The 27,319-nt window shown below is 38.4% G+C and overlaps 1 long non-coding RNA gene across 4 annotated transcripts in view; it reads left to right on the forward strand.

The window, feature by feature from the left end:
* Nucleotides 1–24,359, forward strand: part of LOC129926058 (uncharacterized) — a 42,748-nt gene extending 18,389 nt beyond the window's left edge. The window contains exons 3-6 of one of the 4 annotated variants that reach the window (XR_008777741.1): nt 14,134–14,407; nt 17,773–17,989; nt 23,241–23,489; nt 23,940–24,359. This is a non-coding gene — a long non-coding RNA (uncharacterized LOC129926058). The remainder of the gene's footprint in view (nt 1–14,133; nt 14,408–17,772; nt 17,990–23,240; nt 23,490–23,939) is intronic. The other 3 variants (XR_008777746.1, XR_008777753.1, XR_008777751.1) reach the window with 3 other exon arrangements.
* Nucleotides 24,360–27,319: the final 2,960 nt, after the last annotated feature.

Consider the following 27,319-nt stretch of genomic DNA (forward strand, 5'->3'; position numbering starts at 1 on the left):
CCAAGGAGAAAGAACGGAGTGGAGGCCCAGGAGAAAGAACGGAGTGGAGGCCAAGGAGAAAGAATCGAGTGGAGGCCAAGGAGAAAGAATCGAGTTGAGGCCAAGGAGAAAGAATCGAGTGGAGGCCAAGGAGAAAGAATCGAGTGGAGGCCAAGGAGAAAGAACGGAGTGGAGGCCAAGGAGAAAGAACGGAGTGGAGGCCAAGGAGAAAGAACGGAGTGGAGGCCAAGGAGAAAGAATCGAGTTGAGGCCAAGGAGAAAGAACGGAGTGGAGGCCAAGGAGAAAGAACGAAGTGGAGGCCAAGGAGAAAGAACGGAGTGGAGGCCAAGGAGAAAGAACGGAGTGGAGGCCAAGGAGAAAGAATCGAGTGGAAGCCAAGGAGAAAGAACGGAGTGGAGGCCAAGGAGAAAGAACGGAGTGGAGGCCAATGAGAAAGAACGGAGTGGAGGCCAAGGAGAAAGAACGGAGTGGAGGCCAAGGAGAAAGAACGGAGTGGAGGCCAAGGAGAAAGAACGGAGTGGAGGCCAAGGAGAAAGAACGGAGTGGAGGCCAAGGAGAAAGAACGGAGTGGAGGCCAAGGAGAAAGAACGGAGTGGAGGCCAAGGAGAAAGAACGGAGTGGAGGCCAAGGAGAAAGAATCGAGTGGAGGCCAAGGAGAAAGAACGGAGTGGAGGCCCAGGAGAAAGAATCGAGTGGAGGCCGAGGAGAAAGAACGGAGTGGAGGCCAAGGAGAAAGAACGGAGTGGAGGCCCAGGAGAAAGAATCGAGTGGAGGCCAAGGAGAAAGAATCGAGTGGAGGCCGAGGAGAAAGAACGGAGTGGAGGCCAAGGAGAAAGAACGGAGTGGAGGCCCAGCGGAAAGAATCGAGTGGAGGCCGAGGAGAAAGAACGGAGTGGAGGCCCAGGAGAAAGAATCGAGTGGAGGCCGAGGAGAAAGAACGGAGTGGAGGCCAAGGAGAAAGAACGGAGTGGAGGCCCAGGAGAAAGAACGGAGTGGAGGCCCAGGAGAAAGAATCGAGTGGAGGCCAAGGAGAAAGAACGGAGTGGAGGCCCAGGAGAAAGAACGGAGTGGAGGCCCAGGGGAAAGAATCGAGTGGAGGCCCAGGAGAAAGAACGGAGTTGAGGCCAAGGAGAAAGAACGGAGTGGAGGCCCAGGAGAAAGAACGGAGTGGAGGCCCAGGGGAAAGAATCGAGTGGAGGCCCAGGAGAAAGAACGGAGTTGAGGCCAAGGAGAAAGAACGGAGTGGAGGCCCAGGAGAAAGAAGGGAGTGGAGGCCAAGGAGAAAGAATCGAGTGGAGGCCAAGGAGAAAGAATCGAGTTGAGGCCAAGGAGAAAGAATCGAGTGGAGGCCAAGGAGAAAGAATCGAGTGGAGGCCAAGGAGAAAGAACGGAGTGGAGGCCAAGGAGAAAGAACGGAGTGGAGGCCAAGGAGAAAGAACGGAGTGGAGGCCAAGGAGAAAGAACGGAGTGGAGGCCAAGGAGAAAGAACGGAGTGGAGGCCAAGGAGAAAGAACGGAGTGGAGGCCAAGGAGAAAGAATCGAGTGGAGGCCAAGGAGAAAGAACGGAGTGGAGGCCGAGGAGAAAGAACGGAGTGGAGGCCAAGGAGAAAGAACGGAGTGGAGGCCAAGGAGAAAGAACGGAGTGGAGGCCAAGGAGAAAGAACGGAGTGGAGGCCAAGGAGAAAGAACGGAGTGGAGGCCAAGGAGAAAGAATCGAGTGGAGGCCAAGGAGAAAGAACGGAGTGGAGGCCAAGGAGAAAGAACGGAGTGGAGGCCAAGGAGAAAGAACGGAGTGGAGGCCAAGGAGAAAGAACGGAGTGGAGGCCAAGGAGAAAGAACGGAGTGGAGGCCAAGGAGAAAGAACGGAGTGGAGGCCTAGGAGAAAGAACGGAGTGGAGGCCAAGGAGAAAGAACGGAGTGGAGGCCAAGGAGAAAGAACGGAGTGGAGGCCAAGGAGAAAGAACGGAGTGGAGGCCAAGGAGAAAGAACGGAGTGGAGGCCAAGGAGAAAGAATCGAGTGGAGGCCAAGGAGAAAGAACGGAGTGGAGGCCCAGGAGAAAGAATCGAGTGGAGGCCGAGGAGAAAGAACGGAGTGGAGGCCAAGGAGAAAGAACGGAGTGGAGGCCCAGGAGAAAGAATCGAGTGGAGGCCAAGGAGAAAGAATCGAGTGGAGGCCGAGGAGAAAGAACGGAGTGGAGGCCAAGGAGAAAGAACGGAGTGGAGGCCCAGGGGAAAGAATCGAGTGGAGGCCGAGGAGAAAGAACGGAGTGGAGGCCCAGGAGAAAGAATCGAGTGGAGGCCGAGGAGAAAGAACGGAGTGGAGGCCAAGGAGAAAGAACGGAGTGGAGGCCCAGGAGAAAGAACGGAGTGGAGGCCCAGGAGAAAGAATCGAGTGGAGGCCAAGGAGAAAGAACGGAGTGGAGGCCCAGGAGAAAGAACGGAGTGGAGGCCCAGGGGAAAGAATCGAGTGGAGGCCCAGGAGAAAGAACGGAGTTGAGGCCAAGGAGAAAGAACGGAGTGGAGGCCCAGGAGAAAGAACGGAGTGGAGGCCCAGGGGAAAGAATCGAGTGGAGGCCCAGGAGAAAGAACGGAGTTGAGGCCAAGGAGAAAGAACGGAGTGGAGGCCCAGGAGAAAGAAGGGAGTGGAGGCCAAGGAGAAAGAATCGAGTGGAGGCCAAGGAGAAAGAATCGAGTGGAGGCCAAGGAGAAAGAATCGAGTTGAGGCCAAGGAGAAAGAATCGAGTGGAGGCCAAGGAGAAAGAATCGAGTGGAGGCCAAGGAGAAAGAACGGAGTGGAGGCCAAGGAGAAAGAACGGAGTGGAGGCCAAGGAGAAAGAACGGAGTGGAGGCCAAGGAGAAAGAACGGAGTGGAGGCCAAGGAGAAAGAACGGAGTGGAGGCCAAGGAGAAAGAATCGAGTGGAGGCCAAGGAGAAAGAACGGAGTGGAGGCCAAGGAGAAAGAACGGAGTGGAGGCCAAGGAGAAAGAACGGAGTGGAGGCCAAGGAGAAAGAATCGAGTGGAGGCCAAGGAGAAAGAACGGAGTGGAGGCCAAGGAGAAAGAACGGAGTGGAGGCCAAGGAGAAAGAACGGAGTGGAGGCCAAGGAGAAAGAACGGAGTGGAGGCCAAGGAGAAAGAACGAAGTGGAGGCCAAGGAGAAAGAACGGAGTGGAGGCCAAGGAGAAAGAATCGAGTGGAGGCCCAGGAGAAAGAATCGAGTGGAGGCCGAGGAGAAAGAACGGAGTGGAGGCCAAGGAGAAAGAACGGAGTGGAGGCCAAGGAGAAAGAACGGAGTGGAGGCCAAGGAGAAAGAACGGAGTGGAGGCCAAGGAGAAAGAACGGAGTGGAGGCCAAGGAGAAAGAACGGACTGGAGGCCAAGGAGAAAGAACGGAGTGGAGGCCAAGGAGAAAGAATCGAGTTGAGGCCAAGGAGAAAGAACGGAGTGGAGGCCAAGGAGAAAGAACGGAGTGGAGGCCAAGGAGAAAGAACGGAGTGGAGGCCAAGGAGAAAGAACGGAGTGGAGGCCAAGGAGAAAGAATCGAGTTGAGGCCAAGGAGAAAGAACGGAGTGGAGGCCAAGGAGAAAGAACGGAGTGGAGGCCAAGGAGAAAGAACGGAGTGGAGGCCAAGGAGAAAGAACGGAGTGGAGGCCAAGGAGAAAGAATCGAGTGGAGGCCAAGGAGAAAGAATCGAGTGGAGGCCAAGGAGAAAGAACGGAGTTGAGGCCAAGGAGAAAGAACGGAGTGGAGGCCAAGGAGAAAGAACGGAGTGGAGGCCAAGGAGAAAGAATCGAGTGGAGGCCCAGGGGAAAGAACGGAGTGGAGGCCCAGGAGAAAGAACGGAGTGGAGGCCCAGGAGAAAGAACGGAGTGGAGGCCCCTTATAATTTTCCGTTCCGTCTTTGAAAATGTATTGCCACGAGATAAAATCATTTCAACAAAGATGTAAGATGTAAAAGTCAAATACAATTTAATTAGAAACTAAATTACTTGTTTAACGAATAAAAAATTTCCAGCTTATTTCGACGAAAAGTTATTAATGATCTCGCCGGGATATATCTACCGAGTAAATCACTTTCAACATCTAGTATGGTTAACTCCTATAGCCGGTTGTGTCCCCTCGTCATTAGGAGCTTGTTATTTCTAATTCCCTTTCTGCGAGTATGTTACAAGCGGACACTTCTTAAGACACGTTTGATAGTCGAGCTTGTAAACATCAAATAGATCATCTTTTTTTAATGCGCTGCGGTAAATGTAAAACCGCTCAGCATTATAAAGATTAAACATAACAATGTTGCTAACCGTAAGATTGAAAATATTCTTGTTTGAAAAAAAAAAGGTTTAAAATACAAAACAACGTACAAGTTGCTGACCGTCGACATTTGGATATTTTTTAGACCTCTTTTGTGGAGGCCCATCTATTAAGACATCCCTGAGATAGCAGCCCCGCCTGCCCTGCCTACTGTATGTCCCCCCCTCCTCCAATTTCCCATTTTTAACATCATTTAGCGATTGTGTGGTATTTTCAAAATTATCAGGTATATTTACAAAAATAAAAATCGTATAATCAAAATTATTGTAAAAACTTTTTCGGTGCTTGGTTAAATAACTATTTAAGGCCTACTTAGTACAAGATAAATATTTAAGAGTTAAGAGAAACTGATTTTGGAGAAAATTACTCAGAGGATTGCCATGGAAGCTTACAGCGCTACCCGCAGACCCCGTATCTGGTCTCAGTGTGGACATCCCACCACACAACAGTCGTAAAAGTAAATTGCAAAACATGTATTACAAATGTGAACAAAAAAAAAGAGATTTATAAGCAGACATGCATTGTTTGTACTAGTGTGTTTTAGATACTCATTAGGCTCCAGACGTTTGAAGTCCGTGACCCTTCTCCTCATCCTTTGCTATGACATGCTGACATTAATACAAACTGTAGTTTGTCATGCTTTAAGGCCAGAGAATTACAGGATTCTGGATTATCCCTAAAAATTGATGCATGGCTCCTCGGCACGGGCGGACAGATGGAGTTTAGCCGAACACACACACACACACACTATCTTGGGGTGGGGGCTTTTTACGATAGCGCATCCGTCATCTTCCAAAGTCTTGTTAATCCTACCATAGTCCAAAGAATCAAATTTTCCTTTTAATCAATGTGTTGTATATCTAGATGTTAGAACAAAATTATATACATTGTATTCTATTAGTCATGGAACTTGCATTTTAGTGGCTTATTAAGATATTAAATGTCTATAACTTAAGTCTGTTATGACTGTTATGGAATAAACAAAACAATGACAAAATGTCTTACTATGAAAATGATGGATGTCGTCTGCCAGGGACTGAACAGAATAGGAACGTACGTAATAGAGCTATAAATACCTAGTAACAATGCGTGCAGAATGATCAAACATTGGCATTTGTTGTAATTCCTTGTAAGTTATTCTATTTACTTCACTTTTTTTCAATTTTCAAGAAGAGTTATTCGGTTCATTGTTAACTTGCTATTAGTGTCGGTTACAGTTTGAACCATTCCAGCTGTAGATGAGCTGTTCTTATAATAATGTCAGTTTTTATGACAAGAAAACCAGCTCTTATTTATGATAACAATGCTTGCTGCCGTAATAACAATTGAAGTCACTCTGGTTTTAAAAATACAGAAAACCATTAACAATGACCTGCTCTGACGGATACTATATATATTGTCATAAACTGTATCATTAATATTCTAATAATGGCATTCTGTTGTAGTTTGTGGCTGTTGTCGAAATTATTGTGGCATTAATTACAACGACCAATACTGTATAACAAATATAAAATACGATTACATTATGTGAAGAACTGAATATCCCATTTCTAACCTTTATTGTCTTGGTATTATGTAAAGAATTAATTGTCAATCTATTCGATTTCCTAAAATTTAGTAACAAATTATGAACTATTGCATTGACTTAGAAAATGAAACTTCAGCTAATGAACTCTAAAAGAGATGAGAAGGAGAGAGGAACTCACTGGATCACTTCTTTATTAACTTCCCTTTTGTAATTCTTCGTTTATGTTTTACGAACCTGTACTAGTCGCTTCCCGCCCCTTGTCCTCTTTAACTAGCTATTTGTATGAATGAAACTGAAGACATTATTTTAATGGAGTATCATGTATCTAATACAAAAGAAAGGTCATTACTTAGTGTTACTTATGTATCTCTGTATATTAGAGTATAAATTATTCATGACTATACTATATTTTTGATTAAAGTTCAACACTTCGCTGGTTGATCCATTTGTGAAATGATCTATTCGTTTCATTACACGTAACACGAGATAGTTCAGGGGGCCATTAGTTTGGGCTCACCTTACAGCATTGGTGTCAAGGAAGCTCTAGAACCAGTTGTACAAGGGAGTGGACTTTGATGTGATGAAACATCCTCTTTGTTTACACTACATTTTGTGACCGATTTTAAAAGCAAACAAATAACAAGAAAAGAGTTGCTTTTTTTTTTAAACGGCAATTTCTCCTAAGATGGCAAAATTAAAAGACGGGTCTATAGATCTAGACTTAGAAGGCGTTAACCAGAATGTTCCTTAGCGTCTATTTATTTCACTCTTTAGTGACTATATGCGGGAATACCCGCTGACGTAGGTGTAAAAGTGTTCAAGATAAAGATTGTCTAGACCACCAGACCAAAGTTAGTAATTAAATTATTATACTTTGAAAAATTATAACGGTCAAATTTCTGGGAAAATCGTTAGAGCCGTTTCCGATCTCCAGAATTTGCAAGCTGATAAAAAGAATTGTAAAAACAGAACATTTTGAAGTCAAAGCCAAATAAAAAAAACTATGTGAACAATGTAGAGCTTTTCGAATGCGTTGTTTTACTATTCGATTTATCCATTATTCTCAATTCCCCGAAGCCAAATTCGGTTTCAATTCTAAAAGCGATCCAAAAGTCTAAATAATCGAATAGCCGCGACGACAATTTGAATTATTCTTGATACAATGATTTCTTTTTGCATTTCCAAGAGCGATTACTCCAGTCATGTAACGACCGAATTGTTTTAAAATGGAGAAACTTCCTGTCCTAGCTATCCAATCACTTGTCAACTATTCTTTTTAAACTTCCTAAATTTAACGGACTATAAAAATATAACAGCTACAGTTTTTCTTCTTCAATCTTAGATTAATTACAGCCCTCTTTTGTTCCGCTTCAAATTGTGTGTTGTGTTTTTTTAAAGAAGGGAATATCTGCTAGTGTTTTTTTTTCTTCCTGGTGTCTCCCTTCACTCGGGGCTAATGGAATTACATTCTTTTATGTGGGCAAAATAAGGGCGTTAATCTTATGATTACAGCACAATTTGGGTGGTGCCCCGGGTACTTTACTCCATTACCAGGAGTGCCCAGGCGAACCACTGGGCTCACTTTCATGAACTCCACGCTCTCCCGAGATCTCGTAATTTCTCCCGAAGTTTCATCTTATTGGAGTGTTTAGAGACATAGAGACTGGGGGTGGGGGGGGGGGCGCGCTCAAAATTACAACGGACAAAAAAAATGTTTCAAGGGGGAATAACTTTCACTATTGTTATCACCATTATGGTATTCATTCCACTATTGTTTCTCCTCTCTGCTTTGTTTTTTAAACTTTGATTCTTCAATTATTTTATTGACTTTCTTTTTCTCTATTTCTAAAGTCACTTTCACTTTTGACTAATCACTCTAGCCAAGAGAGGGGATAAATCATATGTAGGTACGGGTGGTTTCACTGTATATCCCACTTAGAACAACAGACCATACATTTGAATGTAAGGAATATGTCTCATCGTGTGTTAGTGTAACTCTTAAACTAAACCCTAACTTTTTGATATTTCAACATTTCATTCCAACATTTCATTGTGTTTCCTTTCTTCCTTATATTTTGAATACTTTTCTACTCATTTCTGATTGGTTGCTTATTGCTTATGTAATAGATCTTCTGAGTAACAATATTGTTTTTTTAGCGGCCCCCGAAAGGGGAAAAGACGCTATTAGTTTTGTGCGAATTGTCTGTCCGTCTGTCCGTCCGTCCCGTTTAGATCTCGTAAACTAGAAAAGATATTGAAAATCCGACATCACTATATTTTAGACCATTCAAAGTTCTGATGCAACGGCTACTTTTTTTTTTCTGAAAGCGAAAAATCTAATTTTTAAAATCAGTTATGCAAGCAGTTTTTTAAAGAGAATTTTTTTTTTTTTTTTTTTTTTTGAGGATTCGAATAAGAGATTGATCCTTTTCAAAACAATTAGATCAATTATAAGACATCACTTAAGCCAGGGGAGGCGAGGTGGCTGAGCGGTAAAGCGCTTGGCTTCCGAACCGGGGTCCCGGGTTCGAATCCTGGTGAAGACTGGGATTTTCAACTTTGGAATCTTTGGGCGTCTCTGAGTCCACTCAACTCTAATGGGTACCTGACATTAGTTGGGGAAAAGTATAGGCGGTTGGTCGTTGTGCTGGCTACATGACACCCTCGCTAACCGTAGGCCACAAAAACAGATGAACTTTACATCATCTGCCCTACCACAAGGTCTGAAAGGGGAACTAGTTAGGCCAGGTTCACATCTAACTTTACATTCACTTTCACCTATCCTTTGATCTGCGGGACTGTTAAGGAACTACACAAGATCTGTTAACATTCTTTCTCTATTCTATCTCTCATTTGTCTTTGATATAATTTCATTCTGATGTTCTTTCTGAAAATATGGAAGCCTGCCTGGGTGGACCTCTTCGCGGGCCGATTTTGAGTTTGTGTTTCCACACAAACTGTCTTTTGTAACCTTGTTTTTTTTTTGTCTTCAAGATTTACTCACAGAGTATGATTGAAAAGCAATCTGTATTTGACGAATGTGTATAGCCCGTTGTAGATGTAACAATGGGCCAATGTGATGGACTGATGGTGTGTTTTTACTATGGGATTGTGTCATTTGTACAATTCTTATTTTACTTTTTATATATTTTTCTAATTACACAAAACACGAACTCACGCCGGGAATTCAGAATTATCAAAGCACTGAAGAGGCTTCAATATTTATTTCTATCACGTGAGTAATATTCCTTGACTATATACACAAATATTATCTTCAGTATTCCTTTATAAATTCGCATTATTGAATGAGTATTCACTAAACATTCTCACAGTTACACTGAAGCCACAAAGCACAAGAATAAAATGAATTAAGTTTCAACTCAACTCACATTTCTAGTTGCAGCTTTACTTTTAAGCTGCTACTTCCAAACTCCCGATGATCTTGGCTAAATACATTTTCTATTTATATTTTTACAATCGTTTGTTCTAGACCTTGAAGTGTTTCTCTCGAGATTTTTCCAGACTTTCTCTAGAAACTGACATCAGCGAATTTCGGCTTGACCTCGATATCTAATTGGTTTATTATTAATTAACACGTGAATAATTCTAGATTTCCTATTGAATTGACTTATTGGAACAAGTTCACAGCTAACTGCGCTGTCGATTCGTGACAGTACAAAGTGGGTAAGGGTAAAGTATTAACCTCATGCATCCCCCCTCCCCTTTTTTTATCATTAATACATTCATGGTGACAGATGTACAATCTACAAAAAAATTAATTTCAGCACACGCAAGAATTATTTTCTCGTTACGTCTAAAAGAAAAGACCAGCACATGCCAAATAGTTTCGTTATTTCAATTCTTACTTTTTACATTTTCGAAATAGTTGAAAACAAGCAAAATGAAAAAAAATACTTTAAAAAAAAAGCTTATATTGATCTTAGTTGTATCAATTAGTTTGGATCAGTCATGTAATTCAATTTTTAATACATCTAGACTAACAATAATTAATCTGAGCGATTAGAAATATTTCTTTACCTATTGTTTTTGTTTAGCGCGATTTCATGCTTTTGGTGTTCTCAATACGCTATGATCCTATCACTTGTCTGGGCCAGTCGGAAAGGGGGAGAAAGAACGGGGTACCTGGATGATCGCTGCCATCCCCCGTCGTCCTGTGGGAGGTTTGGACTAGGAAGTAAATTATCTTCAACTCTGAAGGAACATCCGAAACATGTACAACATTTTACTAACAATTCTTTAGCGATCATTTTTATTTTCTATTCCTAAAGATGTTATTTATACATTTAGGTCTATGTATTTATGGTTGACCATTTATTGTGAGGTTACTTATCTCAATGGTTAGACCGTGGTGCAGTGTGGATTTAATGTCCAATCCTCACAATGACCATTTTCTTTTCTATTTTTCATTCATAGGAAAAGGAAATTGACAATACAAGAAAAAGAATTACTTCTTATTTTGCGTGTTTTGTGATATTTATCATATAGGGGCTATGTATAATGCCTGTACGGCAGTGCTGAACAACTGAAGAAAACAGCACATCATTTTTCCTTGGCACAGTCAGCAAAAGAGCTCACAGCTCAGCAGCTAAAAGCTAGAAGAAGAAGAAGAAGATCATATAGGAGCTATATATAATAAATAGTGATGTTACAAATTTAGGAAAAAATAAATTATGAGTCTTTAGTTTACTATTTTGTTTGAACATAATTAGAAATGGGTTAATTGTATTTTAGCTTCTTTCTTTCACTGGTTTGTCTGTTCGAGCATGCGAGCACATCTTGTAATATTTGACACGCTTCACAATGTCTTCTGTAGATATTGGTAAAACAAAAAAAAAAGAACAACAAAAAAAAAACAAAAAACAAAACAACAACAACAGCAACAAACACCGAAGATCGCGTGCCATTTGATTTCATAAGACGCCATTCTCTCGAATCAAATGAAGTTCTTCTTCTGTTATGTCAACACGTTCTATTAGCCTCACTGGTTACTTCAAGAACGATACAAACACACTTCTAACTTATCAATGTATGTATTACCCAGGATTAGGAAAGAAACCTATAATACAACCGAATAAAGCTTTCTTCATATAATATGTGTGTGTGTGTGTGTTTAAACATTCGATGTATACTTCATTGTATACTATTACCAACTATAAGAACTAGATATTGTGTGGAATATCTCTTTAGTACTAAACAACTAACATAAATTAGCGCACATATATATTTATGAAATTCTAGTATATTATAATAGACTCAAGTGTTGCTGAAATGGCTATAGCAAGATTATACAAATACAGATGAAAAATGTTCAATCCATTGACAATGAACTAAACGTCCTCAGAGTAAGAGACAGGTCAAAAAAAGAAAAAAAGGCTGTCATTAAAAGTAACGCAATTAAAAGAATATCTGGACTGTTCATCTCCAATGTCCCACGAGGCTCGAACTCTAATCTTTGAGCTGGAGCCTCTCATTAGACACTGGATGATTCAGGGCCCAGGGGCCCATAGTCAGGGCACTTGGATCTCATTCTAACCAATCGTATCTCCCCTCATTCCTACTCAGTAATATTCTTTCAGAGTTAGTTCAGGATGTAAATTCTCGTTGTGTGAGCAGGTCTTAATGACCGATACAGTCCTTTGCTCAGTTTGGTTATTTGAGAAGCCTCATTGGGGCAGCTGGGTGCAGGGTGACCACAGTGAGAGGGGAGAGCTCCTACTTCTAGCCTTTCAGGGACGTTTGTCAACTTCATAACTTCGAAATACAATGACTCAGTTTTTGTATCAATATCTTTTATTCTAGAAATTTCTATCAATTTATTAGGACAGGCAATGGTGGAACGCAATAACTTCGACAACACATTTAATGATGTTATTTTATAAACCTAATATTTGAAATGTAACTCTTAATTTCTTTTTACCAGATAGGAAAATGATATTTTGGATATAACGTTTGTTCTGAAAGTTTCGCCAGTTATACGAACTTGATAGATTGTATTGAACTTCCTATAAAGATAATATCTTTGGAGATTGAACTAAACAAACAAAGTTTGCTGCATATTACAGAAAACTGGAAACTTTGTAAAGGGATTCATATTTTATATAAAACAAACAAAAAAATACAATAAAAGTGTTCAACTTCTTGAATGGATGTCGTCTATTTCAAAAACCTATGTCCACAATGTATGGGGGGGTGTGGAGGTTGAGTGGCACCGGGCCCTAACTTTCACTTTCTGCGAATTTTGAACATCGGGATTTTCATATGTATTTTTTTTTTAAATCAGGATATAACATTGACACTAGAACTTGCGTATATTATAATAAACTATACTAAAAAATATATGTATACAAAATATATATAAGTGTGATTATGTCATTCGTTTATTACTAACTAAAAAATATTTTACACATTATTGTGTTCATATAGTACTGAATATTGTACATCGAAAGTTAAAAAGAAATTCAATTAGTATTACAAATATAATTTAAGTTCAGGTACCATACATTCTTCGGCCCTAGAAACAGATGAGCCTTACATCACCTGCTTCCATAGATCGAATGGGCTGAAAAGTGACTTTTTTCCTTTTTTTTTTCTATAATGTAATTAAGTAGTGTAAATAAAATGTTTTATTAAAAATATTAGTTTAAACCACATGTCCAAATAAAAATGATTGAAACTATGTGCACGATGAAGCTAAAGGAACATTTACTCGATCTCAAAGTCATGAGTTAAATCAACATTTAGTTTTATTGGTATTGTCTACATTTTCTAAAAGTTACCAGACGACTAGATCTACATACAGTTGTCTGCCTGTCCCATGGCACCAGCGCCAATTCGTGTTTTCCACGAATCAGGCAGAAGAGCGATTTCGTGGTCTTTAAAACAAACCTCGAGATGGAGACTCATACATTTGGGGACGCTGGAATGTGAGGGCAGGCCTTAGGGAAGGGGAGGAAACTGTTTACCGACTTGATGCAACGCTGCATTACGGAGTGAAAACATGGGCAGTCTAGACAGAAAGGCGATAATTGCGACATTTAGGATTCCATTCTTTTTTATTCACTTCTCTTATTGTTTGTGTGTATGTGTTTTGGGGTTTCTTCTTTCTTGGTCTAAACAAATATTGAGTGGAAGAAGGCCAAGTGAGTCATTGGAACTTTTTAGTGTATGCTATCAAAATCTGGATCTACATGTTAAGACTGATCATTAATTAGACCAGTGTGAGAAAATACATTGGTGTCAGAAATAGTCTATGTCAGCGATGCCCAAAGTACGGCCCGCGGGCCAGAACCGGCCCGTGACGTGGTTCCATCCGGCCCGCTGAAACGTCGGCACAAAAAGTTGAAAATGTATCTTTTTCTTCTTTAGGGCCCTCACATTTTCTTTGATGGATTGGTACCATGACCTTTAATGATTGCGCGTTTAAGAGTTTATGAAATGGAGCTCTGAATGTAGAATCTACCTGGAAAAGTGAATGGATCTTTTTTTGTGGAACATGATAATAAGCCAACATATTTGTTTTGTAAATCAAGTCTGACTGTTTCAAAAACAACAACATATACAGCGGCATTATTAAACAAAAATATGAAGGTCTTCTTGGTGAGTGCCACGTAGGCCTATAAAAGATTGGTTCAACTACGACGCCCAAGAGATTGGAGGATCGATGGCAATATTTACCAAAAAGAGACAAGAAAAAAAGTTGATGGTAAATGTTGCTCACATTTTAAGTAGAGACATTAAGCCATTTTTAGACGCATTAAATAAGATAGACTTTTAATATCTCATTAACTAATGTAAGTACTAGATCCAATTGTTTCAACTAGTTTCAGGAGAATTTTGATTTCGCTTTTTGTACCTTTTTGTTGATGTGGCCCGCAACACGCATGTCTAAAGTTAAAATGGCCCGCAGGTCGAATTAGGTTGAGCAACACTGGTCTATGTAGATCTAAATCTTGTGATCAGTAAATTTGTTTGTGAAATGATTAGATATTGAACTTGTAGATATAGAGACATTTGTCATTCGCTTTGTGTGATTTGTTCTTGACTGTAAATTTCTTTATTCCTCCTTTTACTTGTCTCTATCTCTCTCTCTCATTCTCTCTCTCTCTCTCTCTCTCTCTCTCTCTCATTCTTTCTCTCACTCTCTCTCTCTAAGACCAGAAAAATATTTAAAATATTTCAACATTTCTCTGATGAAAGAAAAAGATAATATGTTGTTATCTTTGTTAATACAAAACTAATCACAACAATTTGATTATATATTTGTTTTATTGGCAGAGGAGTGAAGGAAAAGTGAAAAGAAGACTAAATCAACATTCTGCTACCTTGATTGAACTCGGGTGTTGTTGTTGTGCACACAAGAGATAAGCCTGACTTTGATGAAGGATGTGTATTTATAATTAAAGTAATATCTACCAAGCACAAATATATTTCTTCCTTCTAACAACAGACTTCGTGTCACTTACACAGAGTTCAATGAAATAAGAAACACGTCAAATATAGTTCAAAAATATTTAAAAAAAACAACAAACAAACAACAAAGCTTTATAAGGTAAAGAACTACCCAATTACGGCAATTTCTCTCAACACTGCAAGATTTATTTCCCTTTTCCCATATAAAACAAAATTAATTAATGACCACTAAGTAATTAACTAGTGTGTTGATTGTCTTGATTCATGTGTTGTCATCGACAATAAATAATTGTCCAATGTTTGAGCTTGATCCGGGAATCGAAAGTGGCAGACAAAAAAAAGGCGTAAAAGAATTCAGACGGACAGACAGACAGACAGACAGACGAGGTAATATAAGCTTTGTAAAACTACACAACATCGAATTGTTGATTGAACGTTATGAGAACCTCCTGACTTCTGACCATTGAAAAAAAATACAACACTAACTCGAGTAGTAAGACCATTTCACAAGAGATTTAAATATTTCAAAGGTTTGTATACCAGAATATTTGAACAAAGTCTGGCCAAACAAAAGATTGTATGATAAAATTGAAGAAAAGATCACTATATATCCTTTTTTTTTCTATGAAGACGCAGTATGAACATTTTACCAAAGTATTGTCAGAAAGTGGAATTTGGGTTAGAGTAGAAATAGGTTTTACGTTGTAGAGCTTACATATAATAAAATAGTCTTTCTTCTTGTCTTCATACCATTTTGTTGTCTGTATTTTAGTTCGTTCAAATACAGACTTTAAAGTACAAGCTATGAGAGGAAACAGACATGAGAGTCTAGTGATGACAATAGTTCAATCTCTAATGGGACTGGGGTGGGAAGGGTGCATACAAGTTTTCAACTAGGAGATTTAAATCAAGGAGGAAAAAAAAAATCTACAAAAAATGAAGAATGATAGTCTGTGGTCTCAGATGGAGTTCGACTCGACACTGTTCACTAATGAGGTACACGCTGCAATCTGTGTCCAGGAAACGCAATGTCGGACCACGTGACTTCCGTCAAGGCGCGAAAGACGAATCAGCCGCCACCATGCTGGTAGTGAGGTATCATATTTGTATGCGCCCGCCACCTGCTGACCACTACGTTTCCGACATTGGACAATTTGTCAACGCCTACAATTATGTTCACAAATTGTCCAGCGCTATTGTAATGCTTTAAGCTATTTTTTTTTCAATCTAGATAATTATATTAGTATTTTCGTTAAATCAGTTTTGAAGGAGGTCAAAAAGAACGATTGACCTACAAATGCATAACTCATTGGTGCCCAACCTAATTCGACCTGCGGGTCATTTTAATTAGTAATACATTCATGTGATATTTGACGATTATATATTTTAAGCGTCAGAAAATAGCTTCATTTCTCTAATAAAAACAGTGTAGGTACTTTAAAACCGACTCATTTTCTTGTCTCTTTTTGGTACATATTCCCATTGATCCTACAATCGCTAGTTGTAGTTAATCAATCTTTTATTCGTGGTTCAAACCAAGGATGTCGCCATATGTATTTTATAATGCCGAAATATATGTTGTTATTTTTTTTAAACAGCCACACTTTCTCTTTAAACAAAGGTGTGGCTTATTATCATGTTCCACACAAAAAATAAAGATCCGCCCACTTATCCTTGTAGATTCTACATTCAGAGTCCCTGTTCATAAACGCACAAACGTTAAAGGTCATGGTATCAATCCATCAGAGAAAATATCAGAGCCCTAAAATAGGTAAAGACACATTTTTCAACTTTTTTTTATAGAGGGATTTTTTCCACTTTGTGCTGACGTTTCGGCGGGCCAGATGGAACCACGTCGAGGGCCGGATCTGGCCCGCGGGCCGTATTTTGGGCATCACTGGCATAACTCATCTAAATTGGAAGACTCATACTATATTAAACTATATTAAATGTAGGCCTTTTTTTCAAACAAGGTTGTATGTAATTCCAGGTTATGTATTGTTTGCCTCAATAAATAAGTAAAGTATCCCTTTCAGACCTTGCGATATATAGGGCAGATGATGTAGGGTTATCTTTCTTTATGGCTGACGGTTAACGAGTGTCATGTGGCCAGCACAACGACCAACCGCCTTTACTTTACCCATCTAATGTCAGGTTTCCGTTTGAGTTTGATGGACTCAGGGGCGTCCTAAAGATCCCGAAATTCCAAATCCTTATCCTCATCAAGTGGGGAACCCGAGACCCCTCGATTTGGAAGCCAAGCGCTTTACCACTCAGCGTTTCTCGCACTCTTTCAATAAAAAAAAAATTATTATAAAATGTGCAGCAGTTGATAGTCGACAAAGAATCCTATAATGACTAGAGCAAAAGTTCCAAACATTGTTTTACACATATTTAATTGGATTTTCTTTATTTCCCGTGATGTAGACATCATACAACATACAGAATTAAATGTTGCATCAAACATACTTCAGATTAGAATTTACACATAGAAATACAATTTTTCTCAGAAAGGTCAATTTAATCTATTCAAAATAAATTTGGTATTTCAAATACAAAATAAAACTTATACCCAAAATAAGTTCATTTTCCAAAGGATTTATATATAGGGATGGATATTTTAAAATTCATGTGTATGCATTGTTTCTTGTTGTTGTGTTACCAAAATTCCATGTGTGGCAATTATTACTAGTCATATTACTACTATCAGACTGATAGACTCTCAAATTCTAAGAAAACTGGGAAAAAAATGTTACAGAATTTGATGACTTCAGAGACTCCAGGAACTGACGAATTGGAAACCTTCACAGAAAGGGAAGTAATCCCGTGGTGTTATGTTAAAGAGAATGTGTGTACAAGTCTGTGGGCAGATTTGATATCCGTCCATTGGAGACCAGGTTGGCTAACGCAGTGATTCCAACATTAGTTTGTGTGTTCTAGCGAGATATTGTGAACTAAGATTTCAAAATGATTCCATATTTAGTTAGAAATGAAGTCTGCTCCTCGTAAACTCAACACTCTACACTTGTAAGAAATACAGAGTTTCACTGTCTAGCAGAGGGACATGCGCACGTATCCAGATCAAAAGAAAAGCTATACTTCCTCATGAATGTTTCCCATTACATCTATTTGTAAATTAGTGAATCATAAATGTTGATTGCTTGCTCATTATTCTAAAATATATAGAGATTTGAAATTTATGTAAAGATGACAATGTCTGTTATTATAATTATTATTTGGAAAGCTACGCTTTTTGCTTATTTCATCAGACAGTTCCACCATAAGAATCTCGGGCTTATGCCCTCTTTTGCCTTTTTTGTGGGTTTTTTTTTTTTTGCCTCTTTTTTGCGCTCCATTTTTTTTTTTGCTTCTTTTTTACCAACTTTATTATCAAATATTACAATTACTTACGATTAATTCAAGCCATCAATATAAATAATTAATTAAAAACAAAATTTAAAAAAATAAAACAATTCTATGTTAATGTTATGTATTCCATTGCAGCCTCATGAATCCTTGATATCAGTTTTCCTGTAGTTTTGAGTACAGAACTATCATTGTATATGTCTTCATCTTTGTATTCGTCTCTCCACCTAGTTGAATAACGTAGTGTAGAAGTTGGGAAATCACGAGCGATAGTCTGACCCAGAGGACAGACACATTTGGCATACAGTCAAGAAACGTGTCTATGTTTCGTCTTGATACAGGTCAGACAAACATGGTAGGTAGGAAGGAGTTAAATTAATAGAGTCTTTTTTGTCATTAGCAACAAAGTGTTCACTGTAAGACAGGGGTTCTCAACCTGTGGATCGCGACCCCATTGGGGGTCGATTGACGGTTTGCCAGGGGTCGCCTAAGATCATCGAAAATATGGATTGTTATTGTCTATTCTTCTATTGCTGTGTGTGTGTGTGGGGGGGGGGGTCGCGGCAGAATGGGGGATTGTAAAAAGGGTCGCCGAGCTTAAAAGGTTGAGAACCGCTGCTGTAAGACTTAAAACAATGAATCTCCATCCAATGGTATCAAGTCGACATAGGGTTCTGTTAGAGTCGCAATAAAAAAAAAAGGGGACTAGAAACATTTTAGGTTTACCACTATATTTCATGTTTAATCTAACGCCATCACGTTTATGTTTCCATATTGTGATTTAGACAAATTACTCAGTCGAAATCTTTTTAGCTTTATTTCCCTACATACTTGAGGTTCAGGTACTGTATAATATTATTTTTAATTTCTGAGCTGGGCTTAACAGTTAGGTTAGAGTTCATGTTCTTTATATGCAGTCATTGAAGTTTTTCTCTATAGAGTTCACACTATGTGGTTGCTAGGCTATAAAAATCGTCACATTCTTCTGGTTACGTTTCCACGAGATTGCCGTGTTCTCACCAGACAGACCAAACTCACATCCGAACTCTAAATGCTGGGAACTATTGTATATAAACTGCATACCTCTATGCTAAATTAAACGTTTAAATTATCCAAGTAGAAAAGATTAAACACACACTAATACCACCACTTCAATAATAAATTCACAAAAGTAGACTAAACCTGAAGCTTGAAACTTTTTGTCTGACCAACACCCCCCCCCCCTTTTTTTTTTTCTTTTTTTTAAATGTCTTTTTTTTATATACCTTTTCTAAAATTAGCTACTCCTACAAAAAAAAAAAATCAGCACCCATTTTTAATTACCTTAGCGATTTAAAAAAATAAGTATTTGAAAAATGACTGCAGTTAGCTCAATATGTAAACGTGCTGATTATTGTTTATAGAATTAAACAAGCTTGATCTTATTATTACCTGACAATAAAACTATTTAAAATAATGTTTTGCATGCATCCATCTGCAGGTGTATAAAAGTTTATGTAGAATGAGATTTAAAACTTAAAGAATGTCAAACGCAAATAAAACATTGTTTCTCGCACTCCAGTTTTGGAATGTATGGTAGAGTGACATAAACATCTTGGCTATTTTACTGAATGTACAATATCATGTTTAAATGTAGTCTTTTGTAGACTAGACTTAGGCATATTGTAATGGAGATTCTACTCTAACTGAGCTTGTTTGGTGAGCTGTGTAAAGCGTCCCCTCTCGCTACAAGCGCGCAAAAGAAATTACACCAGGGCATAGTGAGAATCCTATAAAACTTGGAGAATGTTATACAAAAGTAATAATAACAATAACTCTAAATTTACTGGCAAAAAAAATTCACCTAGCAATGGTATCCCTCTCTGTGTCCTTATGATGTCACAGATCCGCCCTCGCTTGTATGATCTCCACCTTGCCCTACCTCGACACATCTCTTGTCCCTGTATGTTGATAGTCTTTCAATTGAAACAAATAGCAGCAGGGACCTCGTTCTGTCCACCACTTTCATAGTCCGTTATCGAACGTCCTCTAGCTCGCCATGGGAGGAGAAAATTATAGTCGGACTCGTAGTTGGAGGCATGAAATGAGCTCACGGTGGTAGGACACTCGATGGACTGATACGAAAAAAAAAGGGGTGGGGGAGAGAAAGAGGAGAGAGAGAGAGAGAGAAATGGGTTGTAGAAGATAGCTTGGGAACACAATATGAGAAAGCTGTAATGAAGTACTACCTAAAAGCACTATGGTCATAATAGTGATTGTTCAGTCCAGTTAGTCCAGGCCCTGGCAGGTGGCAGATGACTATGTTGGGTTATCCACATTATGTCGGCGTCACGGAGTCGGGTCTCTCACCTGTGTACAAACACCCCCATTGCTGTGTATGTGGTCATCACAGATGAGGCTGTTAAGTGCAGGGGGCGGGGACGCTGAGGGTCAACTAGAATGACACTATATCACTGTTAAACAATGGCTTGCGGGAGTTTGTTCATCTGTTGTCAATAGCTGTCATGGATAGCTACCACTACACCAGTAACAAAAGAAACCAATTATTCCACTGTGGTACTTTGTCATATTTGATACACGATTTCTATAAAATAGTTCACTCTGTGTCCCACTGCATCTTCACCCTAGAAGGTTGTGATAGGTCAACTCGCCAATAGCTAGAATCTGTTGATCGTTGACTGGAGTTTTGAAAATAAAAAAGAATCTTGGCATCTAAAAAAAAAAAAAGCATGATATATGACAGACATGACAAGGACTAGAAGACTTGGGAAGTATCTTTATTTAGAGAAAGAAAACATATTTCCTTGGTTTTTTTCTTACATCAAAATATTTTAGCTACTTTTCTTTGTAGACACAAGTAGATCTAGCTGCCACAGTTGAAAGTAACCATAAAAGAAAATTGTTTTTTGTTATATTGTCCTGTACATGCACCTGAGCCACTGTCTTGACAAATTCACTCTTGAGGACAACATCATAGAATGTTAACACACTTTCATGAAATAATTCTTCGCATTTTAAAACTTGCAGCCTATTTGAATGACATTTTTTTCTTATGTATATTGTTTCACAACGTTTGATGTGTTCAGGAGTTATCAAAGAAATGTCTAGAATTTAAATCTTTTTAACACTGAACTGTAATTTTGTATAAAGGCCAGTGTTATTTATTTTGTTGTATTAATAATATTTGTGGTTTTTTTTCGGGGGCGGTGACTAATTTTTTTTTATAAAAGATTTAGTGATTTTAAGTGAATAGATATCTCGACGTCTATATCACAAGCTCTTAAATTTAAATATCAATTACATCTTTAGTGTTTAAAGATCTTTTATGTTAATTCCAAATGGTGCGTTACCAAGCTAGCTTCTAAAATGTTATATAAGTTGAACGACTTGAATCCGAACTCGAGGACTCAAGCCTCCTCAGGCCAATACACTAACCACTGTGCCAGTGAAGTGCTTATAAAGGTAGAAGGTTTCATAGCTATCTATTGTTAGTTTCAAACTTTTAAGCGAAGACCTTATTCTTTAAACAAAATATAAAGGGGGCTTATTTAACTCATACTGCCACATCTGGAAAATACAATTTCTTTCCCATTCTCTAAAGAAATACATAATTAATTAATTGGTTATTTAAAAAAAAGATTCTTGTTTTGACAGGTACAACAAATAATTGTGCAATATTTCAACTTGATCCGAGTTTAGATGTGTGAGAAATAACGTGTACAAAAATTGTACCAGACACATAGATTGACAGACAGACAGAGTGAGTTGACTTAGTTTTGTAATAATAAAAACTAAGCCTAACCTTTGGGTTAATAAAAAGTCGTAGGGAACCTTTATGTGTGGAATAGTACAAACTGTGAACAACTAACTAACAATGACCTTAACCCATTCTTCCACCGTGCACAATGTTCAGTCCAAGCAAGATAGCCTGCGATCACTCACCACACCCATCGTACAACAGGGGCGTAACTAGGAATTTTCCATCGTTTGGGAGCCCGGGGGGGGGGGGCTTGAACTCTTTTGGGGCCCCTGCATTTTGCATAATATTTAATTTTTAATGCAAAAAAAAAAAAAACACTCATTTGGGGCCCTTCTCAAGTGGGGGCCCGGGGGGATTTTCAAATTCTTCCCCCTTCTCCCTCCATCCTAACTACGCCATTGAGCCTGCTAATCTCCTGTCCGTCAGTGTAACTAAAAGATGGCTGTCAACATTTCGTAGACATTTCGTTTGTACTACCATCAAATAATTTAAACCACTGCATGTTATTAAAACTTATACCATCGAGGAAACTAAAACCTTCTGGTGGGCTCAAAAACCTGGGTGGACACGGATCTTGAAAACGGCTCTAACGATTTTCCTAGAAATTTAACAGTTGAAGTATATCGCCGAGAAAAGAATAACTACCCCGTTGGCCACACCGAAAAATTTCAGTTTGACATTCATAATTTTTTTAAAGCATAAAAAGAAATACATTTTAATTTGGCTAGAAAGCGAGAAAAAAATGATCTGGAACCAATAAATACCAATACGTCTTCGGATATTTCCGCCTGTAGGCTCAATTCTTTCAAGAGTTTAATTGATTATCTTTCAGGAACCGTCTCTATGTTTAGATCAGTCTAGGGTTTAGATGTAAAGGCTCAATCATTAAAATAGTAGTAGATATATGCTGGGGCGGACTGGCTATATGGGCATTCGGGCAAATGCCCGGTGGGCCGGTAGGACCACAGTAAGCATGTTCTTTTTTTAAATCACGTCTGTATTTTATAAGATAAGGGCCGCATGGATACCACTGTTAAATGTTTTATAGTATTCCTTTTTCAGGGGAAGGGGCCTCTGAGCGAAATATTTTTTTTTAAGTCTTTTACAGACTCTACTAAGGCCTACTAATTTAATCTAACACATTTCCCAAAATAATGTAATAGCCTACAATGCCCTACATCCATAGAGCTTCATCCTTTTAGGGGCTATACACTTTGAGATTAAAAAGCAACATAAAGCCTTTATTCTTTATAAGCACTTAGTGTTACTGTTAGCATGTGTACAGCTATTGATACATTATCAAATTTAACATAATGATTTTGAGGACAGATAGACTTAGAACTGGATGTCAATCTTATAAAATATAAATTATGGGCCGGATGGTATAGAAATGCCCGGGCCGATTTTGATACCCAGTTCACCCCTTGATACATGACTACATTCGATTAACCAACATTTTGTTCTCGGAGAGGGGGCGGGGGTAAAAGGTGTTTCATTTTTGCTTTTTTTATTTGTAGAGTTTATTTGTGCAAATATATACATATAATTCGTAAAACCTTATGTATACTTATATATATCTGATAAAAATTGTAGGTAAAATGTATTTATTTATTTCCCCTCAAAGATACAATTGTTTGTACTCCCATAAGGAGTAATATAGATTTATACCTGTTCTACATATATAATTGACTGTTTTACAAATGGTATTTTGTAAAAAAAAATACAAAAACAAAAAAGGTTGATATATTTAGTTTTAAGAACGATATTGTTTGCATTCACATTCCGAAGACCAAATTCTGATAGAGATAAGGTTTGTTTTTTGTTTGGTTTTTATTTTTTGATTCAGAAGCAGATAGAATGAAACAACATTTTTCTCGGAAGCTGAAAATTATTAGGATTGGTTAGATTTGCCGACCACATTCTTTAAAAGCTTCATTCTCTATCGAGAAGCCCAAACAAGACTTGATCTGGAAACCACTGCGCAACACTTCAAAGATATTGGACTAATTATCTGACTAATTATCTGAACCACCCCAACACAATAGTGACTTAAAACGAAAAAGAAGAAGAAAGAATGGGACCATACGTGGCAATGGTAACCTTTTTTTTTCCCTCTTCAAATTTGATGGAAAGTTTCTTAATGAAACACTATGATGAATTTAAATTTCATTAGCAGTTTTAATTTCTGAGCTCATAAACTGACAGACTTACTTCCGTATGTATTGATGGACAGACCCCATTTAGGACAGAAAAAAAGCAACTTTTTTATAGATCTATTTTCTAAGATTTGTTGTAACGTGACAAAAACAAAAAACACTAAGGAATCTATCTCTATATATACATGTATTGTGTGTGTGTAAAATAAATAAGTTGGTGGAAATGAAGAGTAGACCTACAAAGACAGAAATTTACAAAATAATGAAATTAAAAAAAAAAAAATATATATGTAAAAAAAAAATATTCACAATAAGGAAAAAAAAAAGAAGAATTAAAAATAGTGTATTGTGTATTTCAACCAAAACAATTTTTCTTTTCTTTGGTACAGCTGAAGGCCAGTGGCAGTTTCAATTCTAGCTCTACTCCCCAAAGCCTACAGTTAGCATTGATGAGGACTGTCAACTGCTGGGGATACAGGCAGCATTTCTCTCTTCGGATCACACACCTCTTGGGTGTTACTCGGCCAAGGGTTAATCTCATTACTAGCAATGAACAGCGTCCATAGCTATCCCCCGATTGCGCTCAATTTGTGGTTCAAATTTGTACCTGCCCAATCGCTTTAACTCAATAGCTGTCTCCCATTGGGATGTCAGAAGTCCTCATAGTCTTTAAAATTACACTCAGGGTGAGATAATTCTTTTTCAGCGATTGCTCCTCTTGTCACTCTTCGGGCAACAGGGGAGTTAATTAAGCGTAAACAACAACTTTTTCCCCTCCCCGCCATTTCGCAGAGTTATCTGTGGTATTGGTAAAAGAAAAAAAAATGGTTAAATTGTAATTCATTTTTTAAAAATTCAACTAATTAAAATATTGAAAATTTGACATTTTCAAAATGTGTTTTCCTTTTCTTCAATTACAATATCCCCCATGAGATTTTCATATAGCCGGCCTATGTATTATTGAAGCAACCAATTCTACTTGTAATTATGAGTAACACAGAGATAGAAAATACACTAGAAAGGGAGACTCTGATCCAGCTGTCCGTCAGTGTGTGCGTTCGTGCTTGTCTGGCAAAACGATGATATTGGATCTTATCATTGGGTGTGCATTTTAATCATAGTTTCCAGTCAAGCAATTGAGCCGCTCTTCATGCACATCTTAATGCAACGAGTTTCACTTGTCACGACTCAATCACCTACTCCATTATTTTCCCAGCATTATCATTTATTCCTATTTTTGCGTCGAGCCTAATGAAAATGATATTTCAACTAATGTCTTCCTTTCATATTAAAGTTCAAACTTTGTTTTTCTAATTCAATCGATAGATCATGTTTCCAAGTTGAACGCTTTTTTTTTTTTCAAAGTAAACATTCGAGTGTTTGTTTATTTTGTTTCTTAAAATAAGGATTTACTTTTTTCCTGTTACATTTTACTTTGTAGGTTATTGAAACGGCGGTTCTTATCTTATAAAATACAGTGGTTACTTCAAAAATAAGATGATCACGTCCTACGCGTGTCCCTATGTCAACCTAGTGAGGCATGTTAATCAATGTCCTAAACTCTGCCAAGTCACTGGTTTTCCTAGCTGACTCAGGAATGCCTTGAAGAATCGTTGTCGAACCTGTTTCTGACATAGGATCATATAAACTTCTGACAACTGGGTCACTGGCCAAGGAACTAAAGTCTGCCAAGTCACTTGTTTGCTGCCTGGTCGTGCGGTTTGCGCGCTGAACTGTCTTTTGGATTTATTGATGGTCCCGGGTTCAAACCCTGCCCGCCCCCATCGCCCGTCGTCCTACGGGAGGTTTGGTCTAGGAAGTAAACTATCGTCAACTCTGAAGGAACATCCGAAACATGGAAAACATTTGACAAACAAACAAACAACAAGTTCGTTCCTATTGAACTGATCCTCTGCAGTTTTATGACGCACACAGGGCAAATGTTAAAGCTTCTGTTAATTATTTTGTTTATCTCAAGTATTAACATTTCAACAGACTTAGAAAAAAACTTATTCCCCCTAAGAACTTGTATTAGTGTCTGAATGAGCTTAAAAATGTTGCAGTAAAATATTTTAATTTAAAAAACATACAATCAATCACATAATAGACTCATTACTCCATTACAAATTAAACTCGATACCAGTATTCATTCTTCTTTCAATGCTGTGTTGCTAAATGAAATTATTCACGTGATAGGCTCATTGCTCCATCACAACTTACTGTGCTACTAAACTCTTCTACTCCGTACATCCAATGTTTCAATGGACCACTTCCAATGAGAACTAAATAGCTGTAGTATTGAACCTTTGTTGTTGTTCTGTTTGGCCTGACAACAAAAAAAGGCAATCATTAGTTGGTTGCTAGTTGTTTGTTTGATTTATTTCCCTCATAGTGTCTTAGATCAGTGATTGTAATAGTTGTCTATAACTGAGTTTAATTACCATAAATATAGAAGGTGTCAAGGTTTCTATATGGAGCAATTTTGTTCGCGCTGTCATTGTAACGCTGGCAGGCCTACGTGTATTTTCGTGTTTCATAATGAATGTTTAAAGTTCTTTTTATTTTACATTGACCATCCATTATGTTGATCAACATTTTGACATTGATTTGAGACATGAATGTTCTGGAACATATAACGCGATGTCCAGAAATAAAGATATGTGTTCGATACATTGCTTCAATAGTAAGGAAATAGGCGTGGGGTAGAGGAAGTGGCAATAAAAAAAAAAAACATTCTGGTGTCATCAGTGAACAGAAAGCCAACAATTTTGAGACCCACTGTTAGTGACAATTGAGAGCTTAGACTAATTTGATAGTCTTTCAAATAGCAGGTACTCACTGATCGGTTCTAGTCATATAGCAACTCGTTGTCAGTGGGAAGTTTCAGTTTTTGTTTTTTTTTTCATTATGTCCACAACTGGTCAAGTTTTACTAGCAGTGCTTGCACATAGAGAGAGAGAGAGAGCGAGAGAGAGAGAGAGAGAGAGAGTCAAAAGGAGAGAGAGAAAGAAAAAGAGAAAAAGATACGGTAAGAGAGAGAGATAGAGAGCGAAAGAGATAGAGAGACAACCAGATTGAATGCATGCATGGACAACAATAGGACTTGAGCAACTGTACAGAACGACAGAGCGTAAAGCTCCTGCACACAGAAGTTGATCTCAAATCCAAGAAGTCGGTATATTTGATCTGTATGTATGCCTCATGTAGATAGGAGCTTAGTCCTTTTCTCAACTCCAAGAATTCAATCAACTCTTAATCCGTATTCCTGCTTCATGTAGCTATAGGAGCTTGGTCCATTTTCTTCGTAAAAATGTGTTTCCTGTGGGATGGATAGATGATTAGTGAAATATTAAATACAAACAAAACATTCCGCTTTAATTTTCATGAGGATTTTCACTTATATATATATATATATCGCCAATCGTTTGTGAGAGTTACTTTACAGACAGAAAAAATAGCATGAAAACATTTAGCCAAGTAAATGTAATATCTGCAAAGACAAACCAAGAAATGTGCCATTCAAATGCACCACATGGGAAATGATGTTCCACAGTAAACGCAATAACAACTGTCTAGTTAGCCAGTAAAAACATGAATTATTTGTAGTCAAGAAAAAAAGAAAACAATTTCCCAACATTCAATTCTGGGATGATAAAGCAACCCCTAAGTCCAGGCACGCTAACAGAATCTAGAACCATTTTAACATATCTGCTGGTTCTCGTAAACTACAGCCAATGAGTTTTGTTAGACCATTTCTTGCCTGCCTTTT

Source organism: Biomphalaria glabrata, chromosome 1 (genome assembly GCF_947242115.1).
Source record: "Biomphalaria glabrata chromosome 1, xgBioGlab47.1, whole genome shotgun sequence".
In the NCBI taxonomy this organism is placed as follows: domain Eukaryota; kingdom Metazoa; phylum Mollusca; class Gastropoda; family Planorbidae; genus Biomphalaria; species Biomphalaria glabrata.